Source organism: Phaseolus vulgaris, chromosome 10 (assembly GCF_051622355.1).
Source record: "Phaseolus vulgaris cultivar YP4 chromosome 10, ASM5162235v1, whole genome shotgun sequence".
NCBI classification, from domain to species: Eukaryota; Viridiplantae; Streptophyta; class Magnoliopsida; order Fabales; family Fabaceae; genus Phaseolus; species Phaseolus vulgaris.
The window spans coordinates 32,084,206-32,104,323 of NC_143507.1; the positions used below are offsets into that span (position 1 = coordinate 32,084,206).

Below are 20,118 nucleotides of genomic sequence, written 5' to 3' on the forward strand. Positions count from 1 at the left end.
CCAAAACAATTGTACAACATAAAACATATTTTGAATAAGGAATTTTAGTTTTAAGGAAAATATATTTAACAATTTGATTAAATAATGAATTAATAACCTAAAAACTTTTTATATTATGATATGAACTAGTCAATATCAATTAACATAATAAGAGTTTGATAAAGTGAAAAGAATGCTTTGGGCTTAGTAATTTTGAGCCCAATAAAAATGTTAACATAGAAAAAACTTTTATTTTTACTTAGTGTTATTATTCAATAAAAATAAAGATTTCTCCTTTTTGTATTCAATTATATAAAAATATTTTTAAAATATAGATATATTCTTTAATTAACATTGATTGAATCACGTTGAAGAATTAAACTTTAAATCAATACATTCACATATTCAATAACCCTATTATGAGCTCAACCTTGAAAGTCAAGTGGTAATAATAAGATGTGAAGTTCTTCCCGCACCATTTAATTTTAACATGCATGTTTTATAATTTCTAAAATTATCTTTTATTTTAGATTTGAAAATTTAGAATTTAAAAAATATAATTTAAAAGTCAAATTCTCATTTGGAAAAAAAAATCGTAATGCAAAAAAGATAATTTCTTTATGCACCTCCATGACTTCTTTGGCACCTCCATAAACTTTTCAAATATCAAAATTGTCCTTCAATAAAAAGATAAAAATTAAAGTTGCTTCACTTTTTGTCCGCAAATGAAAAAGAAGGTGCATGGTGTGTGGTGGTGCAGAGTGAAAGAGAAGGTGCTTGGTGTGGTGGTGGTGAGGTGTTGTTTGAGCTGGTGGTCGGCGGTGGTAACGTGCTGGTGCGGGTGACAATGCTTCTCATTCTACTAAGCCGCTAGATCACCAGATTACACAATCCGGTTATTTATGCATAAAACAAGAGTGTTCTGGATTAGATAATTTGTAAGTATAGCAGATCTAGAACGTAGCAAAATCACACTTTCGGATTGTGTAATCCGATACTAAATGAACTATGGATTACGCAATTCGAAAGTCAATTTTGAACTTGATATATGTCTTACAGATTACAGAATCCGAAACTCATGTTGAAATTTGGTTTACGGATTACGCAATCCGAAAGTCATTTTGAAACTTCAAATATGACTTACGGAGCACACAACCCATAACTCATTTCGTTGTCAAAATTTGACTTACAGATTATGCAATCCAAAAGTCATTTTAGAACTTCAAATTTGACTTATGGATTACATAATCCAGAATACATTTTGTTGTTAAAATGTATCAGAATACATAATCCGGTGCCTATTTCCGTGAAGGAGCACAAGCACACAAACGCTTTCTAATATGTACAAAACCAGTAAAATTAAACTTACTAACGTGTGAATGAAAAGGGCACTGGTGAATATGGAGAATGAGAGGTTTAGAAAGGATGAGAACTTTGAGAGAAGAAGAATTTGAGAGAAGGAGTGATGGAGAGAAGGAGAAAGCTTGGAAGGAGGTGGGAGGGGGTGACTGTGGCGCGGAGAGTGAAAGCTGGAGAGTGAAAGAGACACAGTGAAAAACAATTGGAATTAGGTTAAAATAATATTTTAGTTTTTTTCATCGAAGGGTATAATAGTAAATGCACTTTTAGTATGGTGTGACAAAAGAAGTCATGGAGGTGCAGGAAGAAGCTATCTGCAAAAAAAATACATTCTGAAAAAGAAATTTCATAATTCAGAAATATGTTCTGAAAATCCAGATTTAGAACACAAAAATTGAAATACATTTCGGAAAAGAGTTTATAGAATTCAAAAATGTGTTCAGAAAATAGAATTTCCAGAATTCAAAAATGTGTTTCGGATATTCAAATTCAAAAATGTATTCAGAAAAAAAAAAGTTTTAGACTTTTTTTATGTAAGATTATTTTCATCGTTTCAGAGGGACCTTTTCGTTATTGACACTTTTGTTATTTGAATGCAGATTGGGTGCAAGCAAGTTGGAATTGATATGGTGCATGGAGAATTTGCCTAATAAGATTACTTAAGCCCACTTATTCCAAAACAAAAACCATCTTGCTTTGCTTTAAAAATGATAAAAATATTATATCCAAAAATGATAAAAATATTAAATCTCTCTCTCTATATATATATATTGAATTTTAACTAACATTAATAAAACTAATTTTAATTTAAAAATGTATTGATTTAATAAATCAATTATAACATATGTACATTTTGTTAAAAAAGTCATTAAAAAGTATAATTATTATTTTAAGAAATAAATTGTTTCTGCCGGTTGACTCGAAACGTCTTCGTGCGTCTACGTCACACTCACGCTCAGAGTCCTTGTGTTCGTTGTTGCGGTTCCTGTAATGAACACCTGTAACACAAAGACAATGGGCGTCCTAGCGACCGTTTGCACTCCGACACTCAAGTCAGTACTAGGGCTAGGAAACACCGAAAACTGTATATTCTGGTTGTTGTGTGTGTGTTAACGGTGCAAGAGAGTTCTCCCTTTGCCAAGTCTGTTAACTTATTATTTATAGACTGAAACTAGGGTTTCCTGTTTACCTGAAAATGGACCTTTCTAATGGGCGGGCCCCACACTGTTGTTACCTTACTCTTTGGATAACCTAGTGCGTGGGGTCCCTAATTGGAGTGCAACCTCTGACGGGATGACCACCTGGATGCATCCTCGTGCACCTGATCTCTGGGGTCACCCGTCTCTGAGAGTGCCCAAGCTGTTCACGTGCCATGCATGCAGCTCGCTCCTGATCGTGGCCCTTGCTGACCATATCCTTTCAGTGGCTTTTATACTTTGTGTCACGCTTGAACGCGTCGTCCACTCTACACGCATGACACTCGTGATCTAGGCTTCTCCCTTACTGACAACTGGCGTGTGATCTGGGATCCACTTCTCGTGGCCCATCTCTACTATTTGGACTTCTGATGTCCGACCTCTCCACACTGCTGAGTGGCAAGTCGGTACATCCTGATGACCGATGTCTGACCACTCTTGGCTCATTTGGCGCACGTGTCTTGTGAGGTACTGGCCCGCGTTGCTCGTGGGACCCGCTTACTTGGCACCAACGTTACCAGTGGTTGGTCAACCCCGGAGACTGGTCGGTACAAAAATTAACCTGTAATTCTAAGAGTTGACTTAACCTATAATTGACCAAATTGAGGTTTAGTTTGGTGAAATGGAATTGGAAAAATTGGGATTCACACATAAGTTAAATAAAAACATAAATTAATGCATGAGATTTTAAATAAAGTAAAAACATATACCTAATTTGATGGCAATTGGAGGTGATTAAGAATTATTAATACCAATTGAAATAATTTGGAATGATGAAGAGCTATTAATAAATTAGATTTTGTGAGTGGATAAAAAAATTAGGATTGTGCAGATTAAAGAAAGAAACCATGGACAATAATAGATAATCCAATAGATAATCTTCAAAAAGCTTTATTTTTCTCCTCCAAGATAAACATCATCAAATCACCACTTGACTTCTAAGCACCAATGTAACACTCAATAATTGTGATCACTCTCACAAAATATATATATATATATATATATTACAAAATGAAAGAAGAGGAAAATTAATAGATCATTTATGCTTTTCTCACTTTGACTTTACTTTGTCTAATCATTGGTTCAACTTCACATGGGCTCTTAGTGGGCTTGAATGATTTTCACATGCTTCATGATTCTCTGCACTCTTATGGTCACACCTTGTACCTCTTTTTTGAGCTTGTTAGGCTAAAAAACAACATAAGATAAAATTACTATGTAAAATTATTTTACAAAGAAAAATAAAGGATAAACAATACAAATTAGAATTCATGAATACAAAATTAAGAAACTAAGATAACTTTTGCGTGTGCAAGAACATCCTTTCTTGTCATGCTTCTACTTATCCTTCCTGAAATTATGTGTTCTTTTATTTTTTTTTATTTTCATTTATGCATTCTTTTCAAATATTTAATTTATATGTATTGAATTTATGTTTTATCTGATAAGAGTTTGGGGAGGTAAAAAATGAATTTTGGTAAATATTATTTATTAGTAGATTTTTTTAAAACTATATTATAAATGCTAAATATTAAATTTAAGAAGACACATAACTAAATTGCATCTAAATATTTGTTCATTAGGAAAATAAATCTTAACTTGTCACGTCAACATACAAAAATTAAAGAACAATTTAGAAGAGTAAGTAGAATCAAACTTCTTGCACATTTTTTTCATTAAAGGTTATTTTACTCTAGACATCACTATAAAATTTTGGTATCCTAACTAGGTTGACATCCCAAAGTTTGTCAATCATGTGCCCCTTAAAGAGTGACATTAGTAAAAGAAAGAAAACCCAAAAACAAGTACCAACATGAGACCAAACCTGTACCGTCCCGATACTGCCAGGAATTGGGCCGATAAGGTCTGTCAGATATTGGGCCGATTGGGCCTAAGAGGAATCAGGCCGAGGAGGCTTGATAGGAAGAAAAGGCAGGCCTAAGCCCAATCCGACAGTCTTAGCGAAATAAACATCGTAAAATGGCTTCGCCAAATCTAATAAATACTCTGAGTCGCTGGCGCAATATCCTTGATTATATCGTTTGAATACTCTGATTTACCTGCACAATATCCCTAATCATATCGCTTGAATACTCTAATTTACTTGCACAATATCCCTAATTATATTGCTTGAATACTCTGATTTACTTGCACAATATCCCTAATAATATCGCTTGAATACTATGATTTAATTGCACAATATCCCTAATTATATCACCTAAATACCCTGATTTGCTTGCACAAATGTTCCGGATTACGTTGCATAACTGCTTTGATTAAATGAACACAAAATGTTCCGATATATTCAGATTGCAGGAAAGGTTACCATAATATTACACACTAATGCCCGGGAAAGCCAAGGTCCAAAGGCCAAGCCCATGAGGCCTTATAAATAAACGACCACCCCCAGGGAGGATCTCAACTCGCTTTTTTACATTACATTCACTATATACACAAAATTTTATGCTCTTACTGACTTGAGCATCGAAGTGTAATCGCAGGAGGAGCCCCCACTCGTTCTCTGGAAGCTGATCTACTAAAGCTTGAATGGAGGCCACCAGGAGCTCATTTGAATTCCGACCGACTTCGAGCCGGCGAGAACAAAACCAAACATATGTACAATCATGAAAATCTAAAGTCTCGATGCCTAAATCAAAAGGAACCATAGCAAGAATAGGTTTCTTGAAGGATTCAACCACTAGCATAAAATTAATTTCCAACAAAAAGGATGATCCCTTTTTACCACAACTAACTTAATTGCAAAATAAATGAGATTCTTTCTCAAAACCAAATTATGATGGTTAAATATTACATTGATAATATGAAATTAAAGAATTTACAAAATTAAATTACATTCAATATAATATACATTAAGTTCAAATTTTCTATCAAGATTCAAATTGCAAAATATACATTATAAAGAAGGATGATAATAATTACTTACACATTGTATATTGAACAAGACATTATTGTTCGTATTAGAAAGTGGACTTTAAGTCTAACTCAACCCCATAAAACCGGTTCATAGGGTTGAGGTTTGCACCCACTTATATACAATGGAAGGCTCTAATCTCTAGTCAATGTGGGATCTCCAACACACCCCCCTCACGCCGAGACTGCCAACTCGTGCGTGGGACTATATATTATGGGTGGTCCGATAGCAGCCCGATAGCGGGTGGCACGATAGGCCCAACACAAATACTCGCTAGGATAGGCTCGAAATGGCTCTGATACCATATTACGAAGTGGACTTTAAGCCTAACTCAACCCCATAAAACCGGCTCATAGGGTTGAGGTCTGCACCCATTTATATACAATGAATTGTCCTTATCTCTAGTCGATGTGGGATCTCCAACACACTCCCTCACGCCGAGAGTGATAGATAGAAGCTCGTGCGTGGGATAACATATTATGGGTGGTGGCCTGATAAACCCAACAAATACTCGCTAGGATAGGATCGAAATGACTCTGATACCATATTAGAAAGTGGACTTTAAGTCTAACTCAACCCCATAAAACCGGTTCATAGGGTTGAGGTTTGCACCCACTTATATACAATGGAAGGCTCTAATCTCTAGTCGATGTAGGATCTCCAACACAGTTCGAAGCAAAATATCTTTTAACATTAACAATCTGAATGAACAATGATCTATCAACCTATAATGTTTTGACATTTTGGATGCAAACTAGTCAATATTAATCAGCTGATAAGAAAAAGAGTCAATATTAATCAAATAATAAAGAGTTTAAAATAATATTTTTTAAATATTATTTTTCTCCTTTTTAAATATATATTTTTTACATTAGAGGAAAAAATAATAATAATAATAAAAATATAAAATAATATTATAATAAATATAATTTTTCTTAATTCCACCTCAATCAAACAACATTCATTCATTTTGATTCTATTTTTCTCACTTTTTTCACTCACTTTTTCTATTTGTTTCATAACTACCATAGAGCAAAAGCATCATGCAAGCACACAAAAATTTGTAAAAATGTTCATTAAAAGAAAATAATGTAAAGTAAAAAGAATCAAACATTTTAGATAAAATGAGAAATTTTTTGTAAAAATATTCATTAACAAAAAATAATGTAAAGTAAAAAAAGTCAAACCTTTTAGATCAAATGAGCACCAACAACTTTTTTGATTTCCTTGTGTTCTTTTTCCTTATCATTCACTTATTTGATATTTTTCATTCTTCAAAGTTGATCATGAGAGAATGCCCTCTATATCAAAAACAAAATTGAACTCAAAATTAATATCTCACTTTTATTGAAATTTCTTGCTTTCTTATGATATACTTAATGCAACTTAGTTAAGTATATATTTTTTATATGACCAAAGTTATTATTCATGAATTACTATCATTTCCCTTTTTCATTGAAAAGACTCACTCTTTTTTATAACAATAAGTAGAAGCAGGAGTTGAAACTGAGACCTTTGCAAGTTCTTCCAATCTTCATTTCCCCAAGGCAACAACTTGTTCTCATCCTCATCACCCATTTTGTATTTTCTTTCAAATTTTGTTTCTATGATGAATTCCATTATTTTTGCTTCCACTTATATATAATTTAAATTACTTCAATTCTCATGCTACTGATTTTGATGTGAATAAATTTATTGTCAAATCAAAATAATTATGTGAAAAAATAGTTACAAAAGATTGTTTTTCCTAATTATCATAAAAGTACTTCTTATCATAACTCACCAAATGTTTATGTAAAGCTCTATAATCATGTTAGATTTTAACCTTTGTTTTTTTAAGATGAGTTTAGATTGAATTTTAATTCAATCCATATCCAAATGAAGTTTAAAATTATTTTATGGTTTAAACATGTATAAGAAGGTTTCTCTGCCATCAGTAGCAGTATTCTAGTCTTCCTTCATCTTTTTGGCCATAGCTCTAGTGGTAGGCCCGGATCTTCTCTTTGTTGGGCTTGCATGTGGGCTTGTCCTTGGGCCTCTTCCATCATCCCCTCCCTCTTGAAGAGGATTTTTCCTCAAATCCAATGCTTCTTCTTCTTCATTATTACCTATAAAAGGAGTTAAATCAATAACATTAAAAGTATCATGTACTTTGTACTCCGCATGCAAAGCAAGCTTATATGCATTGTTATTTTTTCTCTTGAGGATTTGGAAAGGTCCATCACCCCGGGGACTATGTTTGGACTTTCTCTTAGTTGGAAATCTATCTTTCCTAAGATGAAGCCAAACCAAATCTCCTTCTTCAAATATTATCTCTCTCTTCCCCTTATTACTATCACTACAAAAAAAAGTGTATATTGTGGCGGTTTTTTTCGTATAAAGTGACGTTTATAACCGCCACAATATATGCTTGTGACGGTTTCCCAAACCGCCATAGAACTGGCCGCCACAAAGTTTAATGTGACGGTTTTATGTTACACGCCGCAACACCCGCCACTTTAAACATAGTGTAAGTTGTGACGGTTTTTATATGTAAGTAGTGTCAGTTATAACTGTCGCAATTTACAAGCATTGAAGAAAATTCTGACACCATAGTATACGTAAGTAGTGGCGTTTTTAACTGACGTAATTTTAATACTAAATAAATAAAATTTAACCACTTTTTTTATAATTTGTTTTATACAATTATAAATTTTAACCACCACTTTTTTATAATCTATTTTATACAATTATAAAATTTAACCACCACTTTTGCATAATAAAATAAAATAATGTATAAAGTTATAACCATCCATTCATTTTCATTGAAAATTAAAGCACACATAATAATGTTCAAAAATTTATATATAATTGAAAATTAAAACACATATAAATGTCATACATTTCTAATCAAGTTTAAAATTACAACACATAATTGTTCAAAAGTTCATACATCCCTAATCAAGTTTAAAATTACAACACATAATTGTTCAAAAGTTCATACATCCCTAATCAAGTTTAAAATTAAAACACACATCCCTAATCAGTTTTACTTCCAACACTTGATCCTATTACTTGATTAGGTTATGGAGCACCACTTCCATAATCTGATGCCTGAAATAAATAATTTTAAGTTAATGAATTTGTATTTTATAATTATAAAATAAAAGACACCAATAAAAGACTTCAGTATCGAAATAGTTGTTCTGACCTCAACTCATTTTAACTACACCCTCTGAAGACCTCAATGTTGTTGTAACATAACGCTAGTGTTCCAATTGCCATTATCTGTCACAGTGCAACACATGTCAAATAAACATCAAAATTACTAGGGAAAGATTATCAAAATAACTATTGCTAGATTCATTAAACATAAAATGAATATGAATGAAACTAACACCCCTTTGACCCCAAAAAAAAATTAATAGTGCTTAAAGAAAAATAGGTTCCACATAGCATCAGATTGTACCCAGTAAATCCACCCAAGCAGCTTCTTCCTCTAGAACATATGCAACTCAAAAGAACAAATTTCTTATTCCACGTAGTATTAACTAAAACCAGCAAGGCTATATAGCTAAACCCTCACACAATCATGATCTATTAAAATCACTCAACCACAGGAAGACAATCTGTACTCTCACAATTATTGTACATGAAGTTTCTATTAAAAGATATTCTGTTTCTTGGCTTACCACTATGTATAGGTAAAACACTTAACTAAAAATTGTATAATAGATTGTTATTAACACATCTTTTGGGAAGTCTTAAACTAAATCTTAAAAGAAACTGGCATAATATATTAATTTTACTTTTTCATATTTTATTGAACTGAATAGGGAGGAAGCTGAAATGATTTAACTCTTCTGAAACATAACATGGTACGCAAACAATATAAAACATGCATATAAATTATGGTATATCATTGCAACATAGAGTGACATGAACTAAATAACAGTTCCATCAGAAGTAACTAAGTAAAAGAACAGTACCTGGGGTATAGCACAAAAACGAAATATAGACGAGCCTCTTAAAGCAGACATGTATATTAAGGAATCTTCAGCATGCATAAGAGCTTTAGTGACCCTGTCATTTAAGCATTGTACTGCCTTAACAGAGTTCTCCTCATATTTCAAATCCTGGATTATAAAATTAAATTGAAGTGACAAATAAGAAACCCATACATCAACACACCTGAACATGGAGTGAAAGTCAAAAAGGTATTTCATGTGTAAATTTGGCCATGCCAGCACCCATTCTTTTTGTAATGTCCTCAATTGCTTCCTGATAGCTGCAAATATCATTGACTAACATTTAACTTGTTTATCATAGAATATACATCAAAAATTTAATTACATAAATAACTGAGTAAAGCTAATAAAAAGGAAGTGAATCAATAGTCCATATACACATCTCCGTTGGTCGGAAAATCTCTTCAATTTGAACAATATGAATGGGCCACAAAATCTAACCTGGACAAAAATCTTCTACAGCTCCTCTAATTGTCCCTCTAAATACTCATAAAAACGAATATATATATATAGTTACTTTATAGTAAAATCGTTTAACATTTAATGTAATAAATTATTTATTAATTATGTATACATAATAAATGTCACTATAATTTGCAGTTATCAATTTTGGTAAAATAATCTAATTATTGATATTTAGCAATATATATTAGAAACTAAATTCTAAATTTAACCAAATTATATAAATTTATTTAGTAGGTAAGGTTCATACCCACTTTTATAATTTAGTTTAATTATATTTTTAATTAAAGTAAAATCTTTATCATACCTACATGGAATACTAGAGATATTAAGATTAAGAAGTAAAGAGTTGATATAAAAAAAACACAATAGACTAACAAACGTGAATAAGATAGACTCTCATAAGTTTTAATACCATTTAAAAAAATAAATTGAAGTCTAACTTCACCATATAAAAATTAATTTGTAAAATAAAATTTATTATATTTACAAAATTAATTTGTTTATTCATTTAAGCCTCACAAATTGAATCATGTTTATTTAAGGGGTGTTATTAAATATAACACCCCTTAAATACAAAACATCATGTTTATTCATTAGTATGTAATCGACGGTATAATAAGTAATTCCAATCCAAATTTTGATATTCCAGAAAGGGATACAAATGAGTCCACAAAAGTTATTCACAAAGATATTCTATTGGTAGCACAGCATGCATTAATGATAAACAGTACACACCCCCACTTCCCCAAGTGTAATAACAATGATAGCATAAAATATTTTTTTTATTGCCAACAAAATATATATAAAATTATGTACAGATTTATGTAATAGATAGTTATTTTATATATATACTATTAAGAGTATAAATAATTTTCTGCTGATAGACCAAAAGGGAGCCCATACAAGAAAACAAGTTTTTGTTATCCTTAGTCCAATGGGGTTGATAGTGCAGTAAGTTAACAACAGATACATTTTAGAGACTCTGAATCATGGATAGAATATCGGGTATTATATGCCTACATAACTAGAAGTTACCTTCAGAGAGCGTTCAAGATAGTAATCAAATATTACTTGACATTTTTTGGGTCCTAGTGGAACCACAAGATTGGTGTCCATCCAAGGTCCGTACCTATGAAGGCCAACAAGCACCCCAAGTTATAAAGCATGCTAATTTGCAAAACAAATAATACACTTGAATATATCAAAATTTCTTGTTTAAATGAATAAGATGACTGAAAAAATGATCTACCATGCCTAAACAACAACAAAACAAGCACCTATTAATCATGAAGTTTGGGTAAATAAAAGCGTATATAGCTTTTCTTCCAAGTCGATCATAATTCTCTTCGCTTTTCTCTGAGCTATCTTCACAACTTTGGATGCTAACCTTTTCAAACATCTGTTGTCTCATTCATAAACAATCTTTTTAGAACATAAGCAACCAGATGTGTAACAAAAGAAATAAAAAATCCAGTGCCAAAAGTATTTATTATTTTAGCTCACTTTAGAAAATTATTTTAGTTAGTAGACTGATAAAGAAAATTCTTTATTCTGGTTGCAGAAAAGGATGAAAAAGTCATGTAACAAGGGTCCCAAAAAACCATCTACATGACTCAATTTTTCATGCTACAGTACAATAGCATGTAAAATGAAAAGATTTTTTAAAGACAGCAAAGAAGCTTACAGTGATAGAATAGGAATCCATCTTAAGATCAGAAACAAGGCCTTTATGTGCATACGACACATGATAGCCACCATCTAAGTTAGTTATCACAGAATACCTTAAAAAAAAACCCTGAAATTGCTAAAGTCTTAGAAAAAAAACCCATTGAATCATACAAACAACATTGTGGATATAATAAAAGCTGATGTTTAAAATTTCTTGTAGAGAATGTTCACTTGTGAGATAAAGCAAACAGGTTTACCTACTATACGTGAGAGTGAAGTTTCATAAACCAGATAAAAATCTGGTCACATAATTATAAAGAAAATGTAACCGTAGCTCACATAATAAACAATAACTTCCAGGAAAAAGAATCAATTGAATCAAATAGTCAATTCATACCTTCCAATTGCATTCAATTGTGTATTCACATCTGCAAACATAACTTAGTGAAGAATCAATTCCACTGGAACTCAGTACTTCTGAACAGCTATCCAGCCATTCCTTTGACACATTATGGCTATCAACTTTCTTCTGAGAGACATTCTCTTTTTCCAGATTGAGAAGAACAAAAGGTCCCCAGGTAGCTGCTTTGATTGGTAAAAGGCCAAAATCCTACCCTTCATGATCACAGAGAAATCAGTTGACCTTTCCCTCTGAAAAATATATATTACAAGAAACTTATCACGGAACATATCTGCATACATTTATATTGAAATTTCGCATTCCTGATATTCTAGTGGCCTTTATAAGTGCTCCATTGAAACCATAAGTCCTCCCCTGCAGAAATCATCGTATTTTCATATCTAAGTTTTCAAAACATAGAAACCTATATGAGAAAGTATCAGATCATGATAACTAACTACAGCTATTACCTGTGAAGGAAAGCTTGACAATTATGTTTTCAATTTCACAAGGATCATAATATAAAAAGAGAGGAGATCTATAGAGAAGAGAATCAAAACTGCCCATGTCAGTTGATGGAGGAAGGCCCAAGCTCACCACACTATGAAAGCCAAGCTTCCAAGACTAAGACCGTCTAGCCATGATAGGAGCGTCTAGCCTAAAAAAGGAGCGTCTAGCCATGATGAGGAGCGTCTAGGCCATGAAGTGGAGCGGCTACATAAGGAGCATCTATGAAGAGTCCTAGACCGTCTAGCTTCACATATACATGGGCCAAGCTACGGTTTTGTGAAGAGAAGGCTTTGTTGCATAAAGGCCCATTAGGGGTACTTAGTAAATAGAGTAGTGTAGAAAGCATATTTGAGTGAAGCTTTCTAGAAGCTTTCCATGTGCTCATTTGTGCACCCATGTGCCATGTGCACCCATGTGCTTCACATTTACATTTCATTTGGCTAGCATTAGGGTTGCATTATGGTCCTCCTTAGCCTATAAAAGGAGGAGCCTACTCCTTGTATTTTCAAGTTTATTGTGAGTAAAGTTATGCTGCCAATTTGTGCTCAACTTTGCTTCTCCCTAGAATCCTAGGCTCTAAACTTCATTTCCTTCATCTTTTCCCTTGAGCTGGCCGAACCACTCAATACCCATACTTAACATGCACCTACAAGATCAACACCACTCTTAGGAGGATCTTGCTCACTCTCATTCATTGCTTCCGCCCCATACTCTACATTGATTCAAGAAGAACTTCATGAAAATGCCATCATTTGGTATCATGAGCTTTGGTTCTTCAAGATGAGTAGCTCCTTGTCTTTTCAATTTTAGTTCTTCTTTATTTCATATTGTCATTTAATTTCCTTACTTGTCTTGCTGTTTTTTACATTTTAATTTGTTCTTGGTGTGCTTTGTGGAAGATCCAACCGAAGCACTCTTGTTCAATTGATCTTGAACAATTTCTTGTGCAATTTGTGATAGGATTCCATACACCTTTGTGTTGCTATTTTCTTTTAGGCTTTTGAGTCTTTATTGCTTTTATTATTTGGTTCATATTATGCTTTGAGTCTTTAATTTTCTGAATCTATACATGTTTTGTCAAGTCATGTTCATCCATATTGTCAACAATTCATAGTAGTCCTTTTATTTGGCTTAATTGTTTCTTGATTTTGGGTCTCTTTATTTGCTTGAATCTGCTGTTCTTTGCTATTTTGGTGCCTTTTAATTTTTAGTTTGAGTTCCATTTGTGTTTAGATCATACACAAATTCTATTTCACAAATTTCCATTGTGTCTAAACTTTGGTATCTTGCTGTTTTTGTTTCCAGTTTTCAGATTCCCCTGTTTTCACCTTCTCTGTTTTGGCTGTTTTAACCCAGAAAAATATTTCCACTCATAGGAAAATTTTGATTCTCTGGAAAATGCAAGTTTAAAGTGTTATAGAAAGGACAAAAAAAGAATGAGGTCAAAAGAAGCAACAGAAAAAAAATGATAAATCTTTTAAAATCAGAGTGCAAATCTGAAGCGCTCCAGCTGGCCTAACCGAACACCAAAATTGCAAAATTTATTAAAAACAAATGGTGCATGCGTTTTGAGTGATTCCAAAGCCAGATTTTAGATAAGATCCTGAATATCTTGCATAACAAATTTCAGAGCCAAATTCTAAAAATACAGATCAGAATAAATCGGGGAACAAACACGTTTTCTGGCCCACAACATTTTCCAGTGGTGCTGTTTTTTTATTTGGTCATCTAATCTAGTGCTTTTCTTTAGGAATTCTTTTGTGTGCCAACCTTTAATTGAGTACCTTTATTTGTTTGTTTTAATTTCTTGACTCTCTTTCTAGTTGTCACAATCTAAATCCTTTTGGTGGTACTGTTTTATTCAATTAAATTTGTTTCTTACTTTTGTTCTTTGAACTCTAATTTGGGTGCTGGAATTTAATTCTTCTTTGGTGCTTATGTGAATGGGAACTTGATTTGGTTAAGGTTTAGCCCTTTGCTAGGTGCTGGAAATTGGAGAATTAAAGACCATTATTCTAAGGAGAAGACAAGGCCAAAGCCGAAACAAGCATTCTTGAAATAAACACTACAAACACTTGGAAGATCAACAATCAAAGACAACAAGGAAGTGCACTAACCAAAAGAGGATCAACAAAGGGAGTTCTCTTATTTCCTTTGCAACTTGGTTTATTGTTAATTACCTTGTTAATTACGTTTTAGACGGTGAGTGTGTCTTCAAGGGCTCAAAGTGTCCAAGAAGCCTCACCTAGGGCCGAATAGTATAGCATTCTTGATTAGTAATTGTTACTTGTTTGTAATTGCTTTTCTTTTGCTTTCATAGCTATGCTTTGCATGGTTAGTTTTGTTTAAATTTGTGTTAAACCGACTAGTTTTGTTGCATAGATAGCTTACATTGTTTTCTTGCATTTATTTCTCAACTTATTTGTGTTCGAAGTGTTTCACTAAGAGAAAGTCTTGTGTGAAGATATTGGAGGATAGTTTTTGGCAAGGAAAAGGCTTGGTACTTAAGTAGTCCTTTGTGACTCACCTCCCTTACCTGGAAAACTACCTTCTTTAACTTTCCTAAACTTTCTCAAAGTAAAACACCTATATACACAAAGTTTTAGCCATGTCTTCTTCTTCTCACTCTCCAAAGTCTATAGAAAGTGAAGTAAAATCTTTGAAAACTCTTTTGAAAGAAGTATCACAAGCGGTCCAATTAATTTCTTTTAGACAATTGGAGAATGAGAACAAAATCAATGAGTTGGCTAAAGCTCAAGAAGAGAAATCACAAAACTCACAAAAATAAAAAAAAACTCATGCATCCCATTCTAAAAGTAATGAGACTCTAGGGGAGGGAAGCCTTAGAATTAATGACTATTACCAACCACCCCCTAGAAGAACTAGACAAAGGGAGCAAGAGAGCCCAAAGGAAGTAAGGGTAGACCTACCCCATTTCTATGGAAAGGAAGATGTAGAGGCCTACCTAGATTGGGAGATGAAAGTAGAGCAACTCTTTGCTTGCCATAGGGTGAGTGAAGAGAGGAAGGTACCCTTAGCAACCCTTAGTTTCCAAAGCAATGCCATGTATTGGTGGACCTCTCTAGAGAGAGACCGACGTCTTCATAGGGAGCCTTCCATAGAATATTGGAATGACCTTAGGGGAGCCCTAAGACGTCGCCACATACCTTCCTACTACCATAGGGAGTTGATGGACAAGCTCCAAAGACTCCAACAAAAGAACTTAAGTGTGGAAGAGTATAGGCAGAAAATGGAGCTCTACATGATGAGAGCATCCATTAGAGAGGAAGAAACCACCACCATATCTAGGTTTCTAAGTGGGCTCAACCTTGAGATAAGGGATAGAGTAGAACTATTACCCTACCAAGACTTGAATGATTTGGTTCAACTTTGCATTAAAGTTGAACAACAAAATTTGCGCAAAACTTCAAGTCAAAGGGTGGGTTCTTACTCCAACTCTTATCCCAAGAAAGACTTTAAAAGGGAGGGTAGTACACCTAGAGACGAATCCAAAGAAACTACCAAACCCTTAGTAAAAGATGCCTCCACCCCATACATCCGTGCTAGGGACACCAAGTGTTTTAAATGTTTTGGAAGAGGGCATGTGCAAGCACAATGTCCAAACCAAAGGGTTTTGTTTTTAAAAGGAAAAGATGAGTACACAAGTGGTGAGGATGAACCTAGTACACAAGAAAAGGGGGAAGGAGAGAGGATAAATCCTTTGGAGGGGGACTTATTGATGATTCAAAGAATCCTCCACAATCAACCTAGTGCATCCATTGAGACACAACGAGAGAACATTTTTCATACTAGATGCAATATTTTAGAAAATATATGCTCTCTTATTGTGGATGGTGGATCATGCTGCAATTGCTGTAGCACTAGATTGATTGAAAAACTAAAACTACAAGTAGTTCCTCATCCAAAACCGTACAATTTACAATGGATCAATGAGGATGGAGAACTACGTGTAGACAAACAAGTGGAAATCGAGTTTTCTATAGGTAACTACAAAGACAATGTTTTATGTGATGTAGTACCTATGGAAGCTTGCCACATCTTATTAGGTAGACCATGGCAATTTGATAAGAAAACCTTGCATAATGGTCTAACTAACGAGATTTCTTTCATCCACAAGCACAAAAGGTTTGTACTTAGTCCTTTACCACATTCCCAAGTGGTAAAAGACCAAATACAAATGAAACACAAAAGGGATGAAGAAAAAATAGAAAAAGAGAAAAATTTTGGGAAACAAAAGGCGTGGGAGAATAGTGTTCCTTCCCACAAGGTCATTCAACAAGTCAAGCACATAGAAAATACCTTTACAAACATGCTTCTTGTTGAACAACCTAGCCTTTCCTTTTGTAAAGGAACACTTGCAAGCATAAGCACAAAAGAAAAGTCTTTAAATGAAGCTTGCATAGATCAAGACTATTTCTCAAATGTGTTAAGATATCCCCAAGGGAATGACAAGTTATCTATAAGCACCTACCAATTTTTGTATGAAGTAGTGCCTAGAACAACTTGCCATGTCTTATTGAGACAACCATTGCAAAATGTAGAAATTTTCATAAACCATGGTTGTACCAACAAGACTCTCTTTGCACATAAGAGAAAAAGTCTACAAGAAGGAGAACTCATGGGACAAATGAGAGTTGATAAAACTCTAGAGCTTTTAAGAGGAAAACTTTTGTCACCCATGAGAAAAGAAGTTCAAAGACATTACTTTAGGTATACCTCTTGTTTTCAAACTACACCTAAAGCGAAGTCCCAAGAACTCTATCCTCCTTCACCTTTTGTAAAAAATCCTTGGGAAGACACACATTTCAAATTAGATCTTCCTAGGACGACAAAAGGTCTTATTTCATTTTTCATGGATGAGGATAAACTCATCCTAAGAAACGTGACAAGCTTCCATGATTTATTCTCAAATGAAAGAGCTACAACATTTGTAAACATAGCTATTCTTTTTATGCTTCACGAAATCATGAAAGACACTCACAAATCTTGGGATAAGAATCCTTTTCCTTATAAGCATGCATACAATGGAGTAGTCCACAAGATTACTCATATTTCTCCATTTGAAGTTGTATGTGCCCAATGTCCTCTTACCATTTTAAAGTTGTTACCATCTCTTAAAAGGCTTATGCCTAAAGGAAAAGTAACTACTTTTGGAAATTTTAGAAAATATAAGAGGATTAGAGAGCACCTACAACCCTCAAAAGAGAGGTATTGTGAGAAGTTGGCCAAAACAAGAGAAAAACAAAAATGGCAACTTCACACACTTCTTTGTTCTCCAAAGGCTCACCTTAACTCCTTTGCTTTGTTTCAAGATTCACATAGGTTGATATTTGATCCTGGAGGACACATCTTGACGAAGCAAGAGGTTGCTATCCGGGATCAAGAAAGCAAATCTGAGGATAGATCTTCTCAAGACGGAGGAGATGATGGACACCATCCAGCCACAACCATTCCCTTAGCAAAAGCCTTGGATTTGAGGACAAATCCTTTTCAAGAGGGAGGGGATGATGGAGGAAGGCCCAAGCTCACCACACTATGAAAGCCAAGCTTCCAAGACTAAGACCGTCTAGCCATGATGGGAGCGTCTAGCCTCAAAAAGGAGCGTCTAGCCATGATGAGGAGCGTCTAGGCCATGAAGTGGAGCGGCTACATAAGGAGCATCTATGAAGAGTCCTAGACCGTCTAGCTTCACATATACATGGGCCAAGCTACGGTTTTGTGAAGAGAAGGCTTTGTTGCATAAAGGCCCATTAGGGGTACTTAGTAAATAGAGTAGTGTAGAAAGCATATTTGAGTGAAACTTTCTAGAAGCTTTCCATGTGCTCATTTGTGCACCCATGTGCCATGTGCACCCATGTGCTTCACATTTACATTTCATTTGGCTAGCCTTAGGGTTGCATTATGGTCCTCCTTAGCCTATAAAAGGAGGAGCCTACTCCTTGTATTTTCAAGTTTATTGTGAGTAAAGTTATGCTGCCAATTTGTGCTCAACTTTGCTTCTCCCTAGAATCCTAGGCTCTAAACTTCATTTCCTTCATCTTTTCCCTTGAGCTGGCCGAACCACTCAATACCCATAATTAACATGCACCTACAAGATCAACACCACTCTTAGGAGGATCTTGCTCACTCTCATTCATTGCTTCCGCCCCATACTCTACATTGATTCAAGAAGAACTTCATGAAAATGCCATCATCAGTTCCTTCAATTACACATCAAACAAAGCACGAAACATTCAAAAAATAATCTACGAAGCAAGCACATCCAAAACATCAATGAAGCCGATGGTCGGCATTGATAAGAGAACGCGCAAGCATTTAATTACCTTCAAATCGGACCTCTTCACATCAGAGGCGTAATTTGAACTTCTGAAGGCGATAGGGTTTGATTGTGTTGAATCCTTGCAAGGAGGTGGCGATGGCGGACGCGAGAGTAGGGTTTTGTGACAATAAACGTGTGGAGGCAGAGAGCGCTAGGGTTCGTGTAGAGGGAGAGAGCGCTAAGGGTTCTCCACATAGGGACGAGAGTGTTCGTGTGGAGGCAGAGGGACGAGAGTGAAGAGCTTTAGGTTTTCCAAACTGAAATTCAAAAGTTTTAAAAAAAAATTCAATTTTCAATTAGTTTTCGTGAGAGTAAGTTTTAAAAAAGGAATAAAGTAAGTTTAAAAAAAAAATCCATTTTAAAAAAAAAATTATTTTCTTAAGTTTTCAAAAAAAAATTCAATTTTCAAAAATTCAATTTTCAATTTTTAAAACTCAATTCAATTAGTTTTTGTGAAAGTAAGTTTTAAAAAAAAAATAAAGTAACTTTTAAAAAAAAAATCATTTTCAAGTGAAAGCAAGTTTTCAAATATGAAAGAAAATTGTGACGGTTAAAAATGACATAATTTAAAAGATAATTGTGGCGGTTAATGAAATGACGTATTAAACTGAAATTTGTGGCGGTTATTAATAACCGCCATATTAAAACCGACACTTTTTACACATTTTTTTGTAGTGTATGTTTTATATATTTCTCTGTTTTCTTGTTGTATTTGTTCTTTAATCCTCTCATGCATTTTCTTAACAAATTCAACTTTTGTTACTCCTTCCTTATGCACAAACTCTTGTGGAAAGGGGCAACAAATCTAAAGGAGTAAGAGGATTAAACCCATATACAACTTCAAATGGAGAAATATTAGTAGTTTTATGGACTACTCTATTGTATGCAAACTCAATATGGGGAAGATACTCATCTCAAGATCTATGGTTACCCTTCATGACTACCCTAAGCATACTAGAAAGAGATCGATTTACAACTTCCGTTTGACCATCCGTTCGAGGATGACAAGAAGTTGAAAATTTCAGTTTAGTTCCAAGCCTTTCCCAAAGGGTTCTCCAAAAATGACTTATAAATTTTGGATCTCTATCCAAAACTATGCTTCGAGGTAGTCCATGAAGTCTTACCACTTCTCTAAAGGAGAGTTTAGAAATATTATTAGCATTATCCACCTTGTGGCAGGGAATAAAATTTGCCATTTTACTAAACCTATCCACAACCACAAAAATGGAATCAAAACCTCTTGCGGTCCTAGGAAGTCCTAG

General features: G+C 34.0%; 2 long non-coding RNA genes across 5 annotated transcripts; both read right to left on the reverse strand.

Annotated features, from left to right (window-relative positions):
• Nucleotides 1-8,667: 8,667 nt before the first annotated feature.
• On the reverse strand, nucleotides 8,668-11,013 carry LOC137818567 (uncharacterized). Its single transcript, XR_011082090.2, has 4 exons — nucleotides 10,974-11,013; nucleotides 9,637-9,733; nucleotides 9,435-9,528; nucleotides 8,668-8,733 (listed from the first exon to the last, which is right to left on the reverse strand). It is a non-coding gene; the product is annotated as an uncharacterized LOC137818567 (long non-coding RNA).
• Nucleotides 11,009-19,060, reverse strand: LOC150024727 (uncharacterized). Of its 4 annotated transcripts, none has more exons than XR_016516308.1 (4): nucleotides 18,861-19,060; nucleotides 12,307-12,381; nucleotides 11,216-12,221; nucleotides 11,009-11,067 (listed from the first exon to the last, which is right to left on the reverse strand). It is a non-coding gene; the product is annotated as an uncharacterized LOC150024727 (long non-coding RNA). The 4 variants fall into 4 exon arrangements; XR_016516307.1 differs by lacking the exon at nucleotides 18,861-19,060 and adding an exon at nucleotides 12,477-12,563 and having other exon boundaries at nucleotides 11,216-12,216; XR_011082089.2 differs by lacking the exon at nucleotides 18,861-19,060 and adding an exon at nucleotides 12,477-12,563 and having other exon boundaries at nucleotides 12,004-12,221.
• Nucleotides 19,061-20,118: the final 1,058 nt, after the last annotated feature.